This window comes from Pinus tabuliformis, chromosome 7 (assembly GCF_031772625.1).
Source record: "Pinus tabuliformis cultivar Carrire ecotype Pingquan chromosome 7, CPIR1, whole genome shotgun sequence".
Taxonomy (NCBI): domain Eukaryota; kingdom Viridiplantae; phylum Streptophyta; class Pinopsida; order Pinales; family Pinaceae; genus Pinus; species Pinus tabuliformis.
This window is the reverse complement of record NC_142293.1, coordinates 1,355,325,213-1,355,347,426: the sequence shown is the minus strand read 5'-3', so window position 1 is coordinate 1,355,347,426 and position 22,214 is coordinate 1,355,325,213. Positions and strand designations below refer to the sequence as shown.

The window sequence follows — 22,214 nt, the reverse complement described above, 5'->3', positions numbered from 1 at the left end:
TCAAGGAAAGTATGTTAGGATCTTATTGAAAAAGTTTAGAATGGATCAATGCAAAGTTGCCTCGGTGCCTTTACAGTAGAATATCAAACTCCAGAATAATGACGTGTCTAAGGAAGTGCATGCAAAACTTTACAGATAACTAGTTGGGAGTTTCATTTATCTAACTACAACTAGACCTGATTTATCTTTTGAAGTTAGTGTATTAAGCCAATTCATGTGAAAGCCTCTTGAGAATAATTGGGTTGTAGTGAAAGGAATCTTAAGGTATCTTCAAGGAATCTTAGACTTTGGTATTAAATATAATGATTCGTTTGATGTTAGATTGACAGGCTTTTTAGATTCAGATTGGGCCAGAAATCTAGATGACAAATGATCCATAACAACTTATGCATTCAACATTAGGTCCGGGGTCATTGCATGGAGCATAAAAAAGCATAATATTGTATCCTTGTCTTCAATAGAAGCAGAGTATCAAGCAATGTGTGCAGCCACGTGTGAGGCAGTTTGGTTGAGGAGACTTCTCCATGATGCCAGAGAAGAACAAAAAGATCCTACAATTATTAGATGTGACAACAAAAGCTCAATCAAACTTGCAAACAATTGAGTGTTTCATAAAAACACAAAGCATATTGATACACAATTTCACCTTGTTAGAGAGTAGGTTTAGTCAAAAGAATTTTATATTGAATATTGTAATACTTGTGATAATGCTGCAGACATTTCTACCAAGCCCCTTGGAAGAATTAAATTTGAGTTATATAGGGAGATGTTAGAATTACTAGTGAACCCTTTCTCCATTAAGGGCGAGTGTTGGAATTAATGGAGAACGTATTATTGGAGAGAGTTCGTTGATTAGTTATGTGTGTGACTTAGTTTAGGAATTAGTTCCTACATTTTAGGTGGTTGTTCTAACTCTCCTACTTGCATGTAAACTATTTTAGTCTCGAGATAAAGTTCTTCACCTCCTCTCGAGATAAAGTTCTTCACCTGTGCAGCACCTCCTCTCGAGATAAAGTTCTTCACCTGTGCAGCACCTCCATTCGAGATAAAGTTCTTCAAGTTCTTCACATGTGCAGCACCTCCTTTCGAGATAAAGTTCTTCACCTTTGCAGCACCTCCTCTCGAGATAAAGTTCTTCACATGTGAGCTGCACAGTTTCATGAATATATGTTTGTTTCTTTCATTTTTAACATTTTTTTTTTAATTATTAAGAGATAATTTTAAGTTGTGTGATTTTCCTTGAATAAGAACTGGCAGATAGTAATTAGCAATAGTTATCTCATTATTAATTTGACAATTTAATAAGCTTTCTTACTATGTAAAATAATTAAAAATATTTTGAACTCAAAAATTAATTAAAATTTAATTTTGCAAAATTAAATAAATAAATCATATGAAATCTTTTTTAAAAATAAATAATAAATCAATATAATAATAATAATAAATCAATATAATAATAGTAATAAATAAATAAAATTATAATACTTAACCAAAATAAAATATTTTTTATTTGGAAACGGTGTGTAACCCTGAAATTACTAAAATTCAAGAAATAAAAACATTTCAAATTATAATATCTCATTAAGTATGTCATTATTAAATTTGGAACTATGCCTCCAGTTATATGATTTTTTAAAAGGTTTTATATGACTGGTTCTCATGCTTAAAATATCATATTACGTTATTTAAAGGTTTTATACAATAGTTTTTGCAATTTTCACATTTAAAACTATATCTATAAATGCCAGGTGTCTCTATCTCCTAACATATTAAGAAGTGCCACATGTCTCTGTTACCCAGCTTAGAGTTGCTTCTGTACTTGTCAATTGGCATCCATTGCATTGTTGTCGCTGTACTTGTCAATGGGCATCCATTGCTTGCCTTTCATATCATTGGAAATCCATGCGACTGCCCAGGCCTTTGTTTGGGAGAGCATGCTCTTGTAGTTCAAATTACAGGCAGGTATTATCATTAGTTTCATGCTCCGTGCCTATATCGCACCAAGATGAATTCAATAAAATAAAATAAAATAATCCTAAAACTAAATATTGAGGTGGGAAATTTAGTGGATGACAAGGAAGAATCCGAATAAGTATTGAGAGTGAATACAGGTGGAAAATTTATGAGATGAAATGGAGACCTGCAATATTGTTTGATTTATAGTCGAACCCATAAATATAGTCGAACCCATAAAAATGTTAGTAGAAATAAAAAAATCTAAACATTGAGTTGTATAATTACTTTTATGTTTTAGGTTGTTTAGTTGGAATTTAGTAAAATAATCTTTTTAATATCATATATTTTTAATTTAAAAATCTTTTTAAATTTCGTAAATGGAAGTAACTTCTCCAAAAAAAATTATGGAACACTCAAATTGTGAGGTGTTCACAATTCTATTCCAGCTCATTGTTGTCAAATTTTGAGTAAATTTAAATAAAAATTATGCCAAAAAAATTTTGAAATATAAAACAATTAAACTACCATAAAACAGGTTTTAAGTAACGTGTGGTATATTGTTCGGAAGTCCATATTTTAACTTCTATGTTTATAAATATGGTTTTAAAATGTTTTTTAATTGTATTTATGTTAGTGTTTTGAAAATTATTTAATATCTTTAAATTTTGCACATGGTATTGTTATTTAAAATAAAATTAATGGAAAAAATATTTAGAAAAATATATATATATATATATATATAATTATACTAAATTCAGAAAACCAAAATATTAAAAAGGAGTTCAAATTTAAAACATCTAAACAATTTCTTTTATCATTTTCCACTTTTTAACAAATTCTAATCTCTTTTATTTTTTAAATTATGCTGAATTAGTAATACTTAATTAATTTCATTAAAGTTGGGGTTTACTGTGTTTTGCATCAATTTTTAATTCCTCAGATTGAGGATGCCAGTCATTGTGCTTAATTTCGATGGAGATTTGGATGATCCTTATTACGATAAAAGTGGTGCTTTTTTTCTAAAAGGGAGGGTGATAAATTCTTTCCATAACGATGTAATGTTTTTTTTATTAAAATGTAATTTTGGAGGTCCAAGAATGTTTTTTTTTATTAAAATGTAATTTTGGAGGTCAAAGAAGAGATATGAATGGTGATATGAATGGTTGATATGTAATAGTTTTTTATTATAGATATATATTTATCTTTTTTATTAAAAATGTAGGTTTTATATTGTTTTAAAAATAATATATATTTTTTAAAGGGTATTTAATTTATTTTAATTATTTTATTTAAGTTTGATTTTTTTTAAAGTATATTTTGGTTTTTGTTAGTTATTCAATGTAATTCACTGGCATTGATCCATCTTAATTCCGGGATCAATTTCTCTCAAGTTTTTGAGCGAAAAACTTGAGGAAATGTTTGCAACTAGAGATATTTGATTCAATTAAGCTTTTGGTAGATATGGAATTAAGATGGATTTGTAGTGGTTTTGAGCCAAACACTACTAAAATATTTTAACTATAGGATTTTTTTTTTTTTTTCATTTGTTTAATATAATATTTACATAGTTGAAATGGAAATATTTTATTTATGTTTCAAATTCTTCACATTAAAATGTTAATACGCGTTCCCTCATACTGTGAAGTAGAGAACACCCCTCTCTCTCTATATATATAAGGTGATTGGGTGGAATTCTTGGGATCTTCCCCACCCAAGTTCAAATCCTTGCTAGCCATATGATGAAGCTCATTTTGTTCCTTGGAAAATATGTATATTGAATTATTTTTGTTATTAATATTTTTTAAATGTTACATGTCAATTCATATTAAACACCAAAGTAATTACAAATATGGAATACTAATTGTCTCTCTTTTTCTCTATATATTTGATGCTAATTTTTTTTACTAAAGGTACATATAGAAATATTTAATTTATATTTCACACTAAACTTTTCTTAGTTGTTAATGTTTTTTAATTATTACGTATCAAATCCATATTAAGAATGAAATAAATTAGTATACTCATATAAAATTATGTTATTTAATATGTACATGAATCATTTTATTTATGACTCACACTACAATAATTTTTACTTGTTAATATATTGTTATTTTAAATATTACATATCAAGTGAAAATAAAAAGAATTATGCATAATGTAATATCAATAATATTAAGTAATTGAATAAATGGTATGTTAAGTAAACTAATTTTTTTCACTTTCAATTACTTTATTTCTCTATAAAGTTTATGTAAAATTGAGGTGTAAATTGAACTAATTTATTAATGGTGAACATTAATATTTAGTTTGTTAATGTAAATATTATTTTATTATTTTTAAATGTAACATGACAACATCTCTCTCATTTAGACTAAATAGTGCTTGTTAGCCCAATTTTGTTCAAATCTATATAATAACAAGATAGCTTGCCTCACTACCAACGCATATTCCTTTGGATATTCTTGATTCTTCTTCTTAATATTTTAATTTATATGTTTTCAATATACAATCTTAAATTCCAAACCCAAAGAATGTTGGAGAGAAAAGCTTACAATGTTATGTTTAATATAATGAAAAAGTCTGGAGAAACTTGTCCACTTAAAACCGGGAAACAATCAATTTTCTATCTTCTCTATGTGACCCGTGTCATAAAATCCATTATTATAAACAACATAAAATGAGGTCTTACTTATTATTTTTTATGTCAAACTAAAGTCCATGTTCATAATTAAGTTATTTAGGTAAATTTTTAATGAAGGTTTATGTTTGTGAACCATGTCACATTGGCATGTACCCAAATGTAATGATAAGGACATCAACCTTCATGAAAATAGAGAAAATATGAGCTATTGTTTTTTTATTTAGCGGAAGATATTAGTAAATTTTTCATTTAATTCACTTAAAAGATTTTGAACTTATAAGCCATAATTTTTATTGTATAATCTTTTATTATAGGTGAATTGTGATAATTAATTAATGGTATTTAGATTTATGAGTAGTGAGTTCCTCAACCCCTTAATGTCAAAATTATTGTATATGATCCCAATTAAAATGATTTTATTCACATATAACAATTAATAAAATAATGTAAATAATAAAAATCATAAGAAATATAAATCAAAACATTAGCCGCTCCGATCAAAACATTAGCCGCTCCGAACAATAGAGATAAAGATAAAATTCTTAAGCAATATAAGATAATATTTTAAAAGACAAATTAAGTGATTACAAAGATCTTGAATAAAACCAAGTAACTCAAAGAGGCTATATACAATAAAGATAAAGGTAAATATAAAGTGATTCAACATTATAACATGATATCTCAAAGGCTAATTTTGTTGACTACATTGAGCATGCAATATGGGTCGATTTAATTAAAGACCGAGCTCTTTCTCACCATTACGGTATAATACATGTAAAACTTGTATATTTAACTTCTACTAATATGTTGAAATATAACTAATGTCACATGGTGTAATTATGCTATAATACATGTAAAACTTGTATATTTAATGTGACATTATGGTATAATACATGTAAAACTTGTATATTTAACTTTTATTAGGATGTTGAAATATATAACTAATGTCACATGGTGTAATTATTTTTTAAGGAATGGAATTTTAATTTATTTTAAAAATACAAATATATGATAGGTTTATTATTAAAAACTAAATTAGGAAAGTAATTAATAAATAATCTATCGAATAGTATGAAGTGACAAGTTATTATATAATTTGTGTTATAATTGTGAAAAGGAAAACAAATTATAAATAATTAAATTTAATTTAATTTTTAAGATGACAAAATGTGATTTAAAAATTAAAAATTGAATGACTATGAAAACTCTATTAATAAAAATAAGTATATTTAAAAGAAATATACAATTATATGATAATACATCATTCGTATGATGTTTGGTGAATACATGCAAGCAAATTAAACTTGTAAAAAATAGAGGCTTAGTAAGGCCATATATAATTACAAACTAAAAATTTTAGAGTTACAAAATCGTGTTAAAAAATTAAATTAATGCTTAGTCAAAAATCACTTATCTCATGAAATGTATTAAAAATTGTCTCCTTAGATTTGATTAACGCTATTAATTTGGAACTTCACAAACAGGATTTATCAATACATACTATTCATTTCATTTATGACTATTAATCTTGTTAAAGAAAAAGAAAAAATATGGTATAATCTTAACTTTAATGTTCAAAGCATAAATAATGATAATATTAATGATCTCCCTATGGTAGTAATCAATTTATTTGATTATATAACATACAGTGGATGAGCATCAATAATGGAGTGGAGGCAATTTATCCACACCCCATCTTAGATAGTAGGTTAAAGTCTTTTGGATGAATAGTAGATGTAATATAGTAAATTTATGTTTTGAATATTTTAACAATTTAGTGATGAGATGAATGGGTATGTATTATTTTTGAAATGTTTATACGTTATTCATTTTATTAATTCTATAGTAAAAATATATTAATGTATTAGTAGTGTGATAAGTGGTTATCACATATAATTTATCTTAATAAAATATATTCTTTAATTTTATTTTTCCATTTCATTTATAAAAACGTTTTAGAGAAAAAAATTCTTTAACAAAATTCTTTAACAGATTATAGGTTTTTTCCATTCTTAAAAAAATACAATATTTTTTGTTAACTTGTTTTTTTAACAGGGTCATGTAACTATTCATACGCTCTTTAAGGAAGGGGGGACGAGTAGGTGTAGTAGGTAGAGATTATATGAATTTACAAAGGATTAGGATGTATGAATTCAAACAACTTTCCATTTTATAATGTTACATTATAATGAGTTTTATATTTTATATTATTATGGGTAAATTATAATGACTTTTATATTTTACATTATAAGACTCTTGGCGATAAACCTATTGTGAGAACTTGCATGGCCAAAGTAGGCCCTTCATTTACTTCATTCGAGCCAACCAACAATGCATTAAAGCCATGCATAATGTCCCTCGAAATAGTCATATTTGTAAACATACCTTCCAACTTCGAAGTGAATTGATAACCACATTTTTCTGCAATTACACAGTTAGGCTCCTCTCAACATCATCTGAAACAATTTTCCCTAACAAGAGATGCTTGGACAAATTATGTTTATAGTACTTCTCAAAGACATCCTTTTCATGAAGGTAGCGAAATAACATCATTACCTTGTCAGGAACTACTTCTACATCCTATTCACTGACTCCTTTTAGACCCTTCTAAAGTTTATCATCAAAAAACAAAGAAATATATTATGATGACCTTGTATTCAAATTAATGAATAATTCAAATGATGAATTCAAATCATTCTTAAAAGTTTTATCATTGCTAAATTCCATGCTAATAATTTTTTCATACTTATCCTTCATATCTAGAAGGTGTTGCACAAAGTCCACTGGATCTTTCAACTTCTCTGGATCAGTTACCAATTGCTTCCCTGTGTCACGTAAATGAGAAGTCATAACATCTCGGATGTTTGGAAACCCACTGGGAACATGACGAAACAAGCTATGCATGCCCCCCAAGTATTCATACTTGTTACTCACAAGCATACTCATCAATCCAGAGTTCTCCATGTGGACTAGCTACGTCATGTGATTTTCGATCATCTCCCTCTCAACAACAAAGGTAATATTTATCTCACTCTTTGGATCTAAGTAATTTGAAACTCTATCCATCTCTTCGTTTAGCCTTCTTTATGATTTCTTCATATAATCACCACAATCACAATATTAAATAAACTATTGGGACTCTATTCTATAAAAATTGTTTATAACATCCAAAAAGGACTTTTCAAAATCATCATGGTAAACAGAAGGACCTAGATCCATCAACATTTTAATGAAATTATGCATTAAAACTTGATCAACGATTTCACCCATTCGCTCGATGTGTACAAGGTCAAGAAGGGTATTTAGCAGTCTACCCAAAACATCTGGAAATTTGACAATGTGATCTCTCCACATATTCAATCCAAGTTCATTGGTTGTAGTCTTGTTGGAATTGGTGACAAGTGTTCTATCCATACACATCAAGATGTCTTGAATCATCTATAGTGCTTTGTTATGGTCCATCCATTGCCTATTTAACTCCTCAAGGAACAAACCCCCCACCGCCCCCCTCCTCCCCGAGCACACTTCAATCATTGTTGCTATTTCCTTTAAATGCACATTCATGGTTGTCACTAGACATGAATAAAGTTTCTCCCCATATTTGGGAAGCACCATATTGTATTAATTCCTGCAACAAAAGGTAAAATGTGAATAAATAAATAAATGAATACGGTAAGTTCTTTTGTAATTCTTCTTACAAAATTACAAAGAAAACCAATTTCATTGTTATTTCTGCAAAATTAAAATAGCTTATTTAGCTATATGTTAGTTTTAATTGACATAACATGTCACTAAACTATTTAGAAACTCAATTTAACATTATCCACAATGATTCAATTGATTATATATATATATATATATATATATATATATATATATATATATATATATATATAGATAAAGTCCATCTATGTCTAGGGGCAAGTATGGTGGGCTTGTAGTGGTCAATTCAATTGCCTAAATAAACCAAGAAATTTACAAAGAAAACTAAGGTATGATAATCATTCAATTCATTGAAAGTAAAAAAAAAGTTTACCAATAAAGTACAATCTAAAACAAATCCTTAATCAATTTTCTATAAAATTTGCTTTGAAATTTTTAAGTTTTAAGCCATGGCATTAAATAATTTGTATGACAATATATCCAATACATAGTGAATCACATTCTTGGGACATATTTCATATTTTCAACTATTTTTCAAATTTAATGTTCTCACCACATCATACAGTACATGGACATATTCTTTGACATGTTTGAATCTGATGCCCTAATGTTTTTTATTTGAAAAAATGTAAATGCAAAAATAAAGTGGAGTTGAAAGACAATCCAACTAAAGTGGAGAGTACATAGGTTCATGGGACCTGGTGTGTAAGGCCCTCGTAACCTGGGCAGGTGCACGACGGGCGCACACCTCTTCACATGGTGGTTGAGCAGTGGGCATGACCCGGGTAGGCGCGCACAACCATGGGCGGGCGCCCTTGCACGATGGGTGGGCGGCCCGACGAGTCGACGTGCGACGGATAGACACGGCGAGCTGGCGTGCGGGTGCGGTCACCCGGCGAGCTGACGGACAGGCGCGACGAGCTGGAGTGCGGTTGCGGTCACCCGACGAGCTGACAGACAAGCGCGGCGAGCTGGAGTGCGGGTGCGGTCACCCGACGAGCTGACGGACAGGCGTGGCGAGCTGGCGTGCGGGTGCGGTCACCCGACGAGCTGACAGACAGGCGCGGCGAGGTGGAGTGCGGGTGTGGTCACCCGACGAGCTGACAGACAGGCGCGGCGAGCTGGAGTGCGGGTGCGGGCACCCGACAGACAGGCGCGGCGAGCTGGCGTGCGGGTGCGGTCACCCGACAGACAGGCACGGCGAGCTGGCGTGCGGGTGAGCTCGTCGGACAGGCGCAACGAGTTGGCGTGCGGGTACCCGACGAGCTGGTGCAACAGACAAACAGGCGACCCGTGGGCGACCCGTGCACGATGGGCGGATGACCCGTGGGCGACCCGCGCCCGATGGGTGGGCGACCTATGCGACGAGCGGGCGGTGGTGAACGATGGTTCCGGCCTGCGACAAAATAATGCGACGAACTCATGCGATATGTGTTACACTTAGTGCGAAGTGGGCAAAGGCCGACTTGGAATTAAACTAAGGCAGGGGCTTATATAACGAATTTAAGGGGTCGGCCTAATGGCTTGACACCCCTTCACCAAATGGCAAGCTAGCGTATAAATGGATGGCGCAGAGCTTCATTTGGCATCAAGCAATTCGCTCAACACATCTCTTCTACGACTTGAGAACAGGGGTAAAAAAGGGCGCAGTTTGGACTACGCATAACTCATGCGCTGAAGGGAAAAGTGCGCAGTTTTACCGAAACCTGACAAGGGTTGAACGAAGGTCGATTCTAAGGCAGTTTTATGCAGAACCAAGTTGGAGGAGTTCTGGTGGCTCGGGTGAGCACGCTCCTACCGAGAGAGGTTGGCATATATGTGTAAAGGCTGTCTTGCCTTGATTGTAAATATTTCTAAGTGTTGGCCTTGGATTTTGCCAGGCACACTTGTATGATGTATTATTGATGATTTTCATAATATATTGTTATCGGGCAGACTTGTTCGGGAGTTGCCCCTCCCTTTATACTTATGTGCAATTGCTATTTGTTCTCGGTTTAATTGCATATTGGATAATAAATGTGTATGGGCTTCATTGAGTATAAAGGTTAATGCATTTTACTTGGTTGAGAAAAACAAACTAAGTATGTTAACGTGGAAAGGCGTAGTCCATGTGCACGAGTATTGTTAAAAAGAAAGTGTACGGTGGTGCCGCACCTCGCCGGACACGGTTGGAAGACTACCGTAGGCCTGGGGGCGTGACAGGTGGTATCAGAGCAAGGTTGCTCGTGGAACAAGGTTCTTGTAGGTGAAGCTATTGAATGGTTGAAACTAGGTCGCAGAAGGGCAAAAAGTTGTTAGGAATGGCAACTAATTCTCAGGCTGGGTCTAGTCACACAATGAAGGACACAGTGAAGGATACTACTCTTGGGTTCATGGAAAAAGTGATTGAAAGAATGGAGACTTTGGAGACTTCTTGGAACCAAGATGTGGACTCACTTGCTAAGGAGCGAGAAGCCATCTTGAAGGTCAAGGAAGAACTTGAAGAGCTCCGAACACAGCATGATGAGCTCAAGACACAATATGAGTACACTGATCTTATGTGTACACAACTTGAAGTAAGAGTCAAAGAGGTTGAAGAATCAAGGGATCAGGGTCTTGCAGAGATCGTGAACTTGAAGGGAACTCTTGACAAGGTAAATAAAACTCTTGATGATGCCAAAGATGAGATTGCGGTATTGAAGAGGGCCGTGAGACACAACTCAGGTGGAGGAGTGCCTCATGTAAAGGTCAAAGAACCGGAATCTTATGATGGTACAAGGAGTGCAAAGACTCTTGGCAACTTTCTATGGGACATGGAACAATACTTGGAACGATTGAGTCTACCCGATGGTGAGACACAAGTCAAGGTGGCTGCTCAGTTCTTAACAAAGGATGCTAAGATGTGGTGGCGAAGGAGGGTGGATCAGATTATCAATGGTAATGCTGATGACATCACTTCGTGGGATGATATGAAGAAGGCCTTACAGACCCATTTCAGTCCTCAGGATGAAACATGGGAAGCAAGGACGAAGATTAAGTTCATCAAGCAAACCGGAAGCCTACAAGCATACCAGCGAGAGTTTTCAAGTGCAGCTCTGGAACTTCCCGACATGGCGGAAAGGGACAAGGTGTTCAACTTTATTATTGGGTTGAAGCCTTGGGCACGCAATGAGGTGAAGAGGCAGAAGATTAGAACACTTGAGGAAGCTTTTGCTGCGGTTGACAGATTGGTGGATCACTATGATGAGACTTCTAATGAGAAAAAGAAGTCCGACAAGCCGAAAGAAAAGAAGAAGGATGATGCTTCGAAATCGGATGATAGTCCGAAAGCGAAGAAGCCTTTGAAGTGTTGGATATGTGCAGGACCACACGTGGTGAAGAATTGTCCCTCTAAACCAAAGGTGGCCGCTGCTGCACAATCTGATGATGAGCATGATGATAATGCTTCGGTAGGGATGATGCAAATACTTGGTGCCTCTGCTACTACGGAAGTGACTTCTAGAAGAGATCCAGAAAGAAACAGGTTGGAGTATGTTCAGATGAAGGTTGGAGGTGTTGATGTACTCACTATGGTGGATAGTGGGGCTTCACACAACTTCATGAGTGAAGATACTGCGAGAAGAATTGGGCTGAAATTTGTACCAGTGAAGGCACAAATGAAGACAGTGAATTCTCCTCCTATGGGAATTCTTGGTATAGCTGAAAAGGTGGACACTACACTTGGTGAATGGACCGGAAAGGTGGACTTCACTATAGTGCGGATTGATGACTATGAAGCTGTATTGGGGATGGAATTCATGAAACAGTTTGAGGCTATGGTTGTACCACATTTGAGAAAACTCTTCATTTATGATGGAAAGGAAGATGTACCCATTGGTGTTCCAACCATTGGTGTAACAAAGCCTGATCGTAAATTAGGAGGAATGCAAATGGAAGATAAGGAGAAGGTAAACAATCGGTTGTCTACTATTGAGGCAAAGCTTGTGGAGCAGTCATTGGTCATCCAATCTCTTTCAGATAGCATCTTGGATTTGTCAAGAAGGCTAGAGCTAGTAGAGGACGATGATGATGATATCAATGAGGTATATGTGAGGCCGAATATCCAGAAGGAAGGTCGGGAGGCATATCTACAAAGAATGGAGGTTGAGGATCCTGATAAATGGATTGAGCTGATTAGTGAGGGAGAGCCTTCAGGCTCTTCTCCCTCCACATCTTCTTAGATGACATAGAAGATGGGGCTCATTGTTAGCTGCTCATGGCAGTGAGCCCTTAAACATGTTTGAGCAGGTGTGATGATCATGACATGCTGCAGAAAGATGGGGTTTCCATGGACCTGAGCATGGGATCGTGGAGATGAGTGTTGACACATGACTGGGATGTGTAGCACTTGTTGATATGCATGGGCAGTTTTGCACATGGAGTGGATAACCTGATGGAGACAGAGCCTTATATATGTTGCAGTAATGTTTGCCTTATATGGAGGGGTCTACATCATGGTTGATGATGGTCTTGGTGGAGAGCTACCAGGATGGTGTGTTGTCGAGGACGACAACGACTTCAGGTGGAGGAGGATGTAAGGCCCTCGTAACCTGGGCAGGTGCACGACGGGCGCACACCTCTTCACATGGCGGTTGAGCAGTGGGCATGACCCGGGTAGGCACGCACGACCATGGGCAGGCGCCCTTGCCCGATGGGCAGGCGACCCGACGAGTCGATGTGCGACGGATAGACACGGCGAGGTGGCGTGCGGGTGCGGTCACCCGGCGAGCTGACGGACAGGCGCGGCGAGCTGGAGTGCGGGTGCGGTCACCCGACGAGCTGACGGACAGGCGCGGCGAGCTGGAGTGCGGGTGCGGTCACCCGACGAGCTGACGGACAGGCGCGACGAGCTGGCGTGCGGGTGCGGTCACCCGACGAGCTGACAGACAGGCGCGGCGAGCTGGAGTGCGGGTGTGGTCACCCGATAGACAGGCGCGGCGAGCTGGCGTGCGGGCGCACCCGACGAGCTGACGGATAGGCGCAGCGAGTTGGCGTGCGGGTACCCGACGAGCTGGTGGAACGGACAAACAGGCGACCTGTGGGCGACCCGTGCACGATGGGCGGGCGACCCGTGCCCGATGGGCGGGCGACCTATGCGACGAGCTGGTGCGACGGACAAACGGGCGACCCGTGGGCGACCCGTGCACGATGAGCGGGCGACCCGTGGGCGACCCGCGCCCGATGGGTGGGCGACCTATGCGACGAGCGGGCGGTGGTGAACGACGGTTCCGGCCTGCGACAAAACAATGTGACGAACTCATGCGATATGTGTTACACTTAGTGCGAAGTGGGAAAAGGGCCGAAGCCTTATACCATGCGTTGGAAGCTTTGCCATGGGCAAAGGCCGACTTGGAATTAAACTAAGGCAGCGGCTTGTATAACGAATTTAAGGGGTCGGCCTAATGGCTTGACACCCCTTCACCAAATGGCAAGCTAGCGTATAAATGGATGGCGCAGAGCTTCATCTGGCATCAAGCAATTCGCTCAACACATCTCTTCTACGACTTGAGAACAAGGGTAAAAAAGGGCGCAGTTTGGACTACGCATAACTCATGCGCTGAAGGGAAAAGTGCGCAGTTTTACCGGAACCTGACAAGGGTTGAACGAAGGTCGATTCTAAGGCAGTTTTATGCAAAACCAAGTTGGAGGAGTTCTGGTGGCCCGGGTGAGCACGCTCCTACCGAGAGAGGTTGGCATATATGTGTAAAGGCTGTCTTGCCTTGATCGTAAATATTTCTAAGTGTTGGCCTTGGATTTTACCAGGCACACTTGTATGATGTATTATTGAAGATTTTCATAATATATTGTTATCGGGCAGACTTGTTCGGGAGTTGCCCCTCCCTTTATACTTGTGTGCAATTGTTATGTTCTCGGTTTAATTGCATATTGGTTAATGAATGTGTATGGGCTTCATTGAGTATAAAGGTTAATGCATTTTACTTGGTTGAGAAAAACAAACTAAGTATGTTAACATGGAAAGGCGTAGTCCATGTGCACGAGTATTGTTAAAAAGAAAGTGTACGGTGGTGCCGCACCTCGCCGGACACGGTTGGAAGACTACCGTAGGCTTGGGGGCATGACATGGTGCGTCAAGACTTGGCTTAGCAAATAAGAGCTTTCTCTTTTCATCCTTCGAAAAAAAAAATTTAACATAGAGAAAATGTGATTTTCTATTATTATTATTTCCAAAGAAAAAAACACAAAAATGCTTGCATTCATAAAACTCCATACCTTCATTTGGATTGGAAGTCCATCTACAAAATACAAGGTCAATCCACCAACTTTGTAATAGTTTTAGAGTTTTCTAGAAGTCTACATAGAGAGAAGTTAGTAATGCAATAAAATATAATTATTTTAGTGACCCATGAAGGGTTTCACGTGGTAGAGGCGCAATGTTAGAGAGTGCAAGACAATCTGGCATTGTTTTCCCACCGCCGCCACCCTGCTCCTTCCAAAAAAAAGAGATATTTTCTTGGTTTGGTCTATCTTTCCATCCTCTCCTGGGATTCGAAATGGATGGTTTCCATCCTTTCTTGGGATTCGAAATGGATGGTTGTGGATATGAACAAATGAGGGGCAGGGAGGAAACTGAATTTTGATATTGATTAAATCAAAACTAGAGGGGAAATCGAGAATAAAGGAATTTTGATACTAAATTTAAAAATGAGAGAGAGGAAGTAAAAGATAAGTATCAAATTTTGTAAATTTGAATTTGGATTTTAACCAACTTTTTTTTTTATGTATATGTTCATTTGAACCACGACATATGTATAAAGTCAAAAGGGAGAGGTAATTTTTTTATTTGATTTCCTTAAGGGGTTTTAACCACTTCAATTTTTCCCGATCAACACTTCACAATTTTCCCATGTATCTTTGTGTTTATGTTCTTGGCTTTTTAACACCTCTCGATACAATTTCTAACTATATTTCCTTAAGTACTCTACCATTTACCCCCTCTCTAATTTTTCAAGTATTTCGTTTTGTAAGGTTGATTTTGTTGGGAATGCTTCCCATTGTTTTGATTCTATTTTCTGCATATATTATAAGATTATAAGTGATGGTTCGAATGCGGTTGGCTTTGGGGATGGTGGGAACTTAGTTGTGTTTTCATGCAAAGGAAAGTAACATTCTAACATTGACATTATGTTTATTAAGGAATCGGATCAATAAAGTTTGGAAAAGGAATATCATGTTTAGAAACAGAGTACACTAACTATTTTGTAAATTGGTATATTATTTTTATTGGATAGAATCTAACATTAACATTATGTTTAATAAGGAATGGGATCAATGAAGTTTGGAAAAGGAATATAAAGTTTAGAAAGAGAGTACACTAATTTTTCTGTAAATTGATATATTATTTTTATTGGCTAGATAGTGTATCTAATTAAGCCGATAGGTCTTGCTTTTAGATTAGTGCATCTCTGGTTTTCATCTCAACCTCCCATATCTATCTTTCTTTTGAATCCGTGCATCTCTGGTTTTCATCTAAACTTCCCATATTTGTATGACATATGTGCACAAATTTTTAAGCACCCTTATGCTTTCCACTTGACATGTGTTTGCATTGCCGGAATTACATTGCCGGAATTACAGGAGAGTCTGTTTGAATTTTTCATGGATTTTATGGTTTCATAATGCGCTCAACTCCCATTGTGACGAAAGTGTTTCAAATCAAAGAGTCGCGGAACTGAAGCACAGTTCCTCTCCCCCTCCTCAATAATATACCCACATTCTGCAGATTATCAGAGGCCGCGACTTTAGAATCCGTAAAATCCACCGTAGATTCAACTTTTCGCCTACTAAAATTACACAGTTTCTTGAACCACCCCAGTTTTATGTTCCCTTGGGGTTTTCTTAGTTGTCGATCTTCACAATGGGCGTTGTTTACAGTTTTGAGCTTCTTGGCATCTTTCATCTTGAGCTTTATTCTGCCAACGCAAGAGACGTCCAACGAGCCCGACTCATAAGAGTTGAAACTATTGATGTCGCCGCCCTTATTACTAGAAATACACATATCTCCTTAAGCTTCCTTGGGAATGAAGTAAAATGAGGGTTTGTTGCAGCCTTTACCGGTGACCGTGCATCAAAATATTGGCAGCAAATTATTGACCTTTGGCACGCTAGTTATGCAGCCCTTCCTGGATAACACCGATAACACCAATGTATGGCCAATGTTGTTCTTCATAGGTGATCTTCAAATACTGACACTCTTCCTTATAGGCTTATATTAGAGATTTTTGTGACCTCCATTTGCTTTATTACTTGGACCCTGCATGTTGCATCAGATGGAGGTGCTCAGAAACGGTATCAGATTCACTCTATGTCGACCTCTAAACCTAGGATTGTTGTGATTTTATTAGGCATTTGTATTTCTCTAGTCATGGATGGCTTTAATTTGAAATTGTATTCGCAAATTTGAAGAATGCTTTGTTTCGAGCGAAACGCGAAACAATGACAGGGAAATTACTTGTATGATATGTGCAACCATGGCTTTAGAAATACCTTGCTACATTGTAGCCTGTAGCGCTATAGGTGGAGTTATCGCTTGAGACTTATAGTGCGTTGAACGAGACCTGGAATGTGCTTAGGAACTCGACCTTTATGGCTCGTCTTAAGACGACAACAATCAACTTAAGTATATTAAGGGCATCGATGGGCTTTCCTGTATAATGTGCTTCCCATGGTTAATATATTTGTTCCTGTTAATCTCATTTGCATTACAAAGATAAAACTGTGAAAATACCTATTTTTAGGATATTGATACATGTAATCTATACAAGTTTAGAACCACCGCTTCAAATATCATTTCCAACCTGTCCGATAAAGCTTATAATGTTCCAGGAAGGAACGGATTCGCTAAAGGATCAACTCATTCATTGTTGGAGAGATATATCCATCAACGATTGCAGGTCATGTTTTGAATTAGCAACGAAAACCCTCTATAAATGTTGTTCTCTGAAGCGAGGAGCTCAAGCACTATTGGGAAGCTGTAGGGCCTGATATGAAATACACTCTTTTTATGGTACTAGTCCACCTGAATCCTCTGGGCTAAACCCTTCCACAAAACCTACCCAGACTACTCCAGGTACTGGAACTTAACCAACCACGTCAAGTAATGTAGATTAAATATCTTTGTGCTGAATTGATATTTATGATATGCGCCTTACTGGGATTATATAGAGTCCAAATTCATTCTTATTATAAATCTGAAGTGGGTTTTATCTAATGGCTAGCAATTATATCAAATTGTATACAACATAGAATCCTACTACCTTTTTCCGCAGAGAGATTCCTTACACCTTGGCTAGATATGCTATGCATATAGGACCATGGGATTGTAATTAGCTTGTGGTTCTTGAGTTGCCAATGGTTGTCTTGTGTGTACATGTGTTTGAAGTATCAATGTTTTTTTGTTGTTTGGCTAAAATAACTCAGTTCATTATATTTCTGCAAACCTCATATTGCAATTCTGATAAATCTGATGTACATTTACAAACCCCACTTCGAAGTTGTTGATTATTTCTGGAGCATCTAGAATAAGTCCAAATTTTGTTTTCTGATAAATCTGAAGTCGGTTTTGTCTGGCGGTTAGTGGGTAGCAACTAAATCAATTTATGTATCCTAATAACGTTGTTGGATATGCTATGCAAACAAAAACCTTAAGATTATGATTACATTGCCATTTGTAAGGTTGTGAATGGGTGTGTTTATTTTGACTTGTGTACATTTGTATTGATGATTGTTTTTAATTAATATAACTAACATCCTCCTGTCTATGCGAATCCAATTTTTCGGCTATTCATTATTATTGGGCCATTTAGGTCTGAGTCTAATTTCTGCATTTCACTAAATCTGAAGTGACTTCCTCTACTGGCTTGTGGGTTTCTATTGAATCGTTATGGATGTATATATTGTGCATATAGAAACCAGGGAAGGTAAATAGCTTATGGCTTTGGAGGTCGCCAATGGTTATGTTTATTATAACTCCACATTTGTTTGAAGCGTTAAACTGAAAAACATCAACAGTAGATTGAGGGAAATGGAAGGCGATTAACCGGATTATAATTTTTATTCTGGCCATTCAAGCCTTTATGGGTTACAATGCAGCATGGTTAACCTAATGTGTGTGCGAGTCCAATGTGTGACTGCGAGTCTAATGTGTGACCTTTTCATTTATATGGCTATTTTTGTTCAGGTGGATTTTTATTTGTATTTAAATATGTGTTAATTTTAATGTGTATTTATTAAAAATTATTTTAATTAATTTTTATTAGATATGTGTCAACACTATGTTGAACAAGACACATGAATGTGTCTGAGTTCAATGTGTAACTTTTTCATTTATATGGTGATTTTTGTTGAGATAATTTTTTATTTATATTTAAATATGTGTTAATTTTAATGTGTATTTATTAAATATTATTTTAGTTTATTTTTTATTAGATATGTGTCAAACTTTATGTTGAACAAAACACATCAATGTATGAAAATTCAATGCGTAATTTTTTCATTTATATAATAATTTTTGTTAAAATAAATTTATATTTATAATTAAATATATATTCATTTTAATACATATTTATTAAATGTTATTTTAATTTAATCTTTATTAGATATGTGTCCATTCTATATTGTTGAAATATAATTTCAACTGCAGCAAAGTTAAACAGCGATAGCAAACTGTTCTTCTTTACCTTTGGGATGCGATCACATCGCAGATCGCAAATCGCATGCATGCTTGGAGCCTCCGTCTGTTCACTTGATTTCTGCGATTGCGATGTTGCGATGCAATCTGATCGCATATCGCAGATCGCATCCAAATGTTAATACTTCATTTTTTCCCTTCTGCCAAATGCGATTTCGTGATGCTATCAAATCGCAAATTGCAAATCGCATAATTTCAAATGGTTGAAGTACAGACCTGCAAAATGAATTTGACGTGAAGTAAAAGTTTCATTTACTGCCAGTTTTGTCAGTAAAACAGTAAATGTAATTTACTGTGGGTTGGTAAGTTTTGGTAAGGATTTTAATTTTATAGTTTTTTATTTTCATGGGAGTTTTGTCTTAGGGCATAAGTAAAACAATATGTAATTTTTATGTTGTTCTGTGTATGTAATGGAAGCAATGAAATGCACAACAGTGCGAATGAAAACAGTGCGAATGAAATGCACAACAGTGCGATGAAAAAGAAAAAGAATGCAGCGTAAATGAAAAATTTACACACCATTGAATCTTTGAGAGACACAGTTTTTATTTTGTTTTTACAGCAATGAATGTAATTCTCTGTAGTTGAAGTGTGTTTTTACAGTAGTGAATATAAAAGAGATTTTTACACACAGCAGTGTAAAATCTCACGAGGAGACAGAGTAATTTTTTTTATTGTTAAAAAATGTTCTTGGTGTAATCCCTCAGGAAGAGGAAGAATATTTTTTATTTGTATCAGCAGTTTTATTAATGAATAAAAGTCTTTTATGTGTGTGATGAAACTCTGTTCTCCAGCATACAATATTTTTTGAGGCTTCCCTGTGCAAAACAGAGCATTGTTCTCTGTTGTGTGTTTTTGTTTTTGAAATTTTAGCAGAAAAATTCCCAATAGTGGTATTAGAGCTAGTCCAGGCTCTTTGAAAGTGTCCAAGAAGCTGAAGGAAGGTTCCTTTTGTTGCAGCAACTTCTCCAACAGTGTGAAGACTCAGGCAAAAGAATCCAAGGTATTTCTCAAGCCAGTTATTTAAATACTTGACTGTATATTTGAAGCATAGTTTAGAGTGCAAAGATGGCCAGCACCAACACCAGCACCAACATGGGTATTTTTAATACTCAACTCCCATAGTTTAATGGAAAAAACTATGACTATTGGGCAATAACCATGAGAGCCTTGTTTGCCTCACAAGACTTATGGGAAATAGTTGAAGATGGTTTTAAAGAACCAGTAGATGAAAATGAGTTTAATAATCTAACTCAGGGAAAGAAAGATCTGTTGAAGAGCTACAAGAAGAAGGATTCAAAGGCCCTTGTATTTTTGTATCAAGCAGTGGACCAAAGTGTGTTTCCAATGATAGCAGTAGCTAAGACATCCAAAGAAGCATGGCAAACCCTCAAGACAGCTTATCAAGGCATGGAGAAAGTGAACACAGCAAAACTACAGTTGCTGAGGAGAGATTTTGAGAATCTGTGCATGAAGGAGTCAGACAGTATTGACTCATTCTTCACACATGTGATTGGTCTGGTCACACAGATAAGGACTCATGGAGAAACTCTTGAAGAAAGGAGGATTGTGGAGAAACTGTTGAGGATCTTACCCTCAAAGTTCGATGTGATTGTCACCACCATAGAAGAGACAAAGGATCTCTCAAACTTTTCAGTTGATGAACTTCATGCATCACTGATAACACATGAGCAAAGGTTGAGTAGAAATGAAAACTCATCTCTAGAGCAAGCCTTCAAGACCCAGATGTCCTTTGGAAGAGGAAGAGGTCAAGGCAGAGGAAACAAGAGAGGAAGAGGCAGAAGCCAAAACAGAGGTGGAAGGAACAGTCCAGCAAATGCTCAAGGAAGAGGCAGCAATCCAAATCAGAACCAAGGCCAAGGCAGCAGCCAACAAAGTGGACAACATCATGCTCAAGGACAAAGGTATGAAAAATCCAATGTCCAATGTTATTATTGTAAAAAATATGGGCATTATGCAAATGAATGTAGGAAGAAGCAGCATGATATGAATAATAGATCTAGTGCAAATATCACTAGAGAAAATATCAACCAAGATAATGTGCTGTTAGCCTGTAATATAGCTGAAACAAACAGTGAAGATATATGGTTTCTAGATTCCGGTTGTAGCAACCATATGACAGGAAACATAGCTTTGTTTTCTGCTTTAGATCAAAGTGTGCAGTCATAAGTCACACTTGGGACTGATAGCAAAATTTCTGTTATGGGTAAAGGAGAAGTAAAAATATTTACAAAGAAAGGTGAAAAGAAAACCATAGCAGATGTCTATTATGTTCCTGGAATGTGATGTAACCTCTTAAGTATTGGACAGCTTGTTCAAAAAGGTTACACTGTTTTCTTTGTGAATGATGTATGCACCATAATGGATAGAGCACCCAGCAAAAGATATATTGCTGAAGTGAAGATGACGAGGAACAGGATGTTCCCTCTCAGAATAAAAGCAGATTTGAAACATAAAGAAATTGCAGCAGTGACCCAAGAGGCTTTCCAAAGTGTACCAAAGGATGAAAATTGGTTGTGGCACTTGAGATTTGGACATCTCAACTTTGGAGGTCTTAACTTGCTGAGCAGGAAAGGAATGGTAAGAGGATTACCATTGATAGAGAAACCAGACAGCCTTTGTGAAGGTTGTATCTTGGGGAAACAACACAGAGAAAGTTTTCCATCAGGCAAAAGCATAAGGGCAAAGGCACCCTTAGAAATTGTCCACTCAGATTTATGTGAACCGATGCAAACTCCATCACTAGCAGGCAGCCAATACTTTCTAACATTCATTGATGATTTTACCAGAAAGACTTGGGCTTATTTTCTAAAGAACAAAAGTGAAGTGTTTGAAAATTTTCAAAATTTCAAAGCACTTGTGGAAAATCAAAGTGGGCTGCGTATCAAAGTTTTGAGAACTGATAGAGGAGGTGAGTATATCTCCAAAGAATTTTTACGTTTTTGTAGACAAAATGGAATACACAATCAATTTACAGCAAGGTACACTCCGCAGCAAAATGGAGTTGTTGAAAGGAAGAATAGGACCATCATGGATATGGCAAGGAGTATGTTAAAGGCAAAGCATTTGACAAATGATTATTGGGCTAAAGCTGTACACTGTGCAGTATATATTTTGAATAGGTGTCTTACAAAAGTTGTGATGAACAAAGTGTCGGAAGAAGCATGGAGTGGGAGAAAGCAAGGAGTCACCCACATGAAGGTTTTT

General features: G+C 36.2%; 1 pseudogene; it reads right to left on the bottom strand.

Annotated features, from left to right (window-relative positions):
• Positions 1 to 6,842: 6,842 nt before the first annotated feature.
• LOC149252585 (cullin-3A pseudogene) lies at positions 6,843 to 8,221 on the bottom strand (annotated as a pseudogene).
• Positions 8,222 to 22,214: the final 13,993 nt, after the last annotated feature.